Source organism: Ixodes scapularis, unplaced genomic scaffold (genome assembly GCF_016920785.2).
Source record: "Ixodes scapularis isolate PalLabHiFi unplaced genomic scaffold, ASM1692078v2 PGA_scaffold0__279_contigs__length_252992795, whole genome shotgun sequence".
Taxonomy (NCBI): domain Eukaryota; kingdom Metazoa; phylum Arthropoda; class Arachnida; order Ixodida; family Ixodidae; genus Ixodes; species Ixodes scapularis.
This window is the reverse complement of record NW_024609835.1, coordinates 132,787,241-132,790,942: the sequence shown is the minus strand read 5'-3', so window position 1 is coordinate 132,790,942 and position 3,702 is coordinate 132,787,241.

Sequence of the window (3,702 nt, the reverse complement as noted above, 5' to 3'; positions counted from 1 at the left end):
GCGCCCCGCTGCGGCGAGACGCCAAAACACAGCGTCTCGCCGCTGCGGCGAGGCGTTGCGGTGAGACGCGAGGACCGAAAAGTGTGTTTCGGGTCCTCGCCGCTACAAAAGCTGTGCACTGACATCCAAGTTCCCAGAGAAATGACTTTTTGATGCTCTGCGCTACCAGATCCTCGCGCTCCAAATGTGCGACCGGATACTCTATGGCTCCGTCGTCGAACTGCCAGGCTTTGTGAGCATTGCCGCGGGCGCAGCTGGCCAAATAGGCAGCGCGTCCGTGGCCTAGCGGTTAATCAAACTTGGTTCCCAAGAGCCGAGGTTCGATTCCTGGCTACGGATGCACGTTTTTGTTGTTTCCGTAAATGTCGCGTTCTGGCGAATTCGAGAACCCTGTAGATTATTCTACGTTAGAATATTCTACGCGCCGAACCTTCTACACCGATTGTTCCAGTAGCCCACGCGTGTACATATGGGGCTCCGCGTGGCGGGCCGGAGTCAGTCTCGCCCCAGCGTTCGATCCTGCTGTTTCGTCGACTTCCAACCCCAAGATTCTGGGACACGATCTACTTGCGCCCTCTCTTGCTAGGTGTGCAATATCGCTGAAAAACAGTCGGATCTAGCGATCCGAATAAAATCACGCAAAGTTCCCCCGGAATTATTGAGATCATTGTGATTGATAACTTCAGGAAAATTTTCACCACTTCGTCACTCTTTCTCTAGGTTCCCAGGAAATGAGAGTGATTTCCCCCATAGACTGCCATTGAAATCTCGCTTTATTTTTCACGTTCAGTGAGTTAATAAAGCAACCCCTCAATATTTCAATAAGTTCCCGCAGGTATATATTCTAGAAGATTTATGCTATCGAAATATTCAAGCAGTTTTCATGTATATTAATTATCCCAGGTTCCCAGCGAGATAATTACACCTGTAGCTTCCGCCGCGTAAAGGCATCTTTCCAACAAGAAGAGGAGTGCTGCGGGAAAGACTACTTTACACTCGTCAGCAAAGGCGCACTTTTTGGCGATGTGCGCCTTTGCTGGGAACCTACAGAAAACACCTCAGACGTTTGAAAGTTCTTAAAACATGTACCCTGGTAACTGTTCAATATGATTCCCGGGGAACTTTGCGAGATACGTCTTGGTTGCCGAGATACGCAGCACTGAAGTAGGCTCCTTTGACAAGATCTCTCCCCGAAGCAGTGAACCGCGCATTGTTTGGCGAAGTGCGCGTCAGCTGGGAACCTACAGAGAACGCCTCAGACATCTGAAAATCCTTAAAACATGTACCCTGGTAACGGTTCAATATGATTCCCGGGGAACTTTGCGAGATACGTTTTGGTTGCCGAGATACGTAGCGCTGAAGTAGGCTCCTTTGACAAGATCTCTCCCCGAAGCAGTGAACCGCGCATTTTTTGGCGAAGTGCGCCTCCGCTGGGGACCTACAGAGAACGCCTCAGACGTCTGAAAATCCTTAAAACGTGTACCCTGGTAACTGTTCAATATGATTCCCGGAGAACTTTGCGAGATACGTCTTGGTTGCCGAGATACGTAGCGCTGAAGTAGGCTCCTTTGACAAGATCTCTCCCCGAAGCAGTGAACCGCGCATTTTGTGGCGAAGTGCGCCTCCGCTGGGAACCTACAGAGAACGGCTCAGACGTCTGAAAATCCTTAAAACATGTACCCTGGTAGCTGTTCAATATGATTCCCGGGGAACTTTGCGAGATACGTCTTGGTTGCTGAGGTACGTGGCACTGAAGTTGCCTACGTTTATGGAAATGATCAAACCGCTGAGTGTTTTGCCAAGGTACGGCTCAGCTGGGAACCTGTGGAAAAAAATTGCAAAGTCTTGGTCATGGTGACAAAGCTGAAGGGCACAGAATGTTCGTGCGCAAAGACGTTTTCACCAATTTTCAATGGACGTTTTGCAGAAATACGAAATCGAGAGTAAATGGATCTGTCACCCTTTCTCTCTTCGTGCTGGCCGAGAGGAGAGGAACGAAGGCTTCTTTGTATTTATCTCAGGGCGAAAGATAATCGTAAAGATAAACAAAAGTGGTTTAGAGGGAGCTTGATCCAGGTCACCTCGACACAATAGTCTATTCACTTGCTGAGTCAGTGCCCACAAACATGGCCGCCACACGATGAAGCAACGCTTTTATTCGAGAGCTCTGTAAAAAATACAAGAAGGCAAAGCAAACTCGCCAATCGGATAACCACTTTTGCCTTCAGCGGTCATGCTTGTGTGTAGTGTAAAATTATCGATCTCCTAACGTTAATATTAGAGGAGGAAACTTTGAACTCCGTAGCAATAATTTGTCGCTAATTATTTAATTAAATAATTTACCTGTGACTATTACATTGCTTCCTCAAATGCCCAAGAACAGTGGAAAGATGTTTGCGTAGCAACTTTTGATTCATTTTTTATACGTTGCTTTTAATAAATTAAAAACTCTTCTCTTGCCCTTCAAGATGGCCGCGGTGCGACCGCAGCCTTAATGGATGCTACGCGCATGGAAACACCAGGGCTTGCACATTTGAATTTTGACACCATCATACTACAACCGGGCTAACGCACAGATTGAACAGGAGTGCTCAGCGTTGTGCATGGCTAGGTTGGGACTCGTGCTCAGTCACTGCGCGGACGTCAGGGTCAGGCTCAGTCGCTAAGTTGGTAACGTCGGAGTGTGGTGACTTCCATTAATAAAGAGGGGACAGTTAACAGGCTTTCATTAGAGCATAGGTGGTGTTTGCTCGACGCGCTATCTATAGACCTTTCCAATAAACGCCGTCTGCGAACTGCCATTTTTCTTTGCTGGGCTGTGGAACGCCTTCTGAGCACGCGCAATAGCTCCCTTTGCGAAATATCGTACGCTGCGCCTGCGTCCACAGCCCAGTGACTCGGCATTTTTCGCCCGGGTGATAAGCGATGGAAAGGTGTATACTCTGTATCACTAAAGCCGTGCAGTGACGCCAACGCTACAGCCTCGTATGCCAACCAGAAAATCAAACGGCACTCTGCACTATCACTCTGCGGCGCATGAGTCCGCGTTGGCGGTGTTCGCTCACATGAGCAAAAAGCAGACGATGTTCGATCTTCTGATTCGCTTACGACGGCTGTAACTTTGGCTGTATTGCGCGGGTTTAGTGAGGCGGAGTACAGTTATATAACAGCTGAATTATGGAACTGATAGCGCATGCACGATATTTTTTATGGCCGTTAATTTCTTGTCGCTTCCCTCTTGACCAATCTTTGCTGAGTCGGCGTTGTTATCGACGATGAGTTTAGATTACGCTGGCAGCTTTCCGGCACAAAAGGCTGGAGCGATCACGGCTAATGCAATCGGGTCTTCAATGCTTGTGCGTTCGGAGACAAGGTCGCGGGACAGGATCCGGACTTCAGTGAATATTTATGAAGCGGTATGAAGGCATAACTAGTTTGTACCCATGAGCTATGCTAAAAATATTACTTTCCTTAGAACAAAGAGTTCGAGCACTTTGTATTCCCATTGACAGAAATTGACAATTCCGACGTTTTTTTTTTGTTTTTTTTTCTTTGTGTCATGTTTGAGAAAATGTCTAATCCATAAATTACGCTGGCGCATTCGCAGTCAATACACTCCACAATAGAGACAACCTCCATCGGTTTAACTATTTAACTAGCATTTTGATTAATGCCTCCGCAATTAGAGTCGAAATTGTCGTT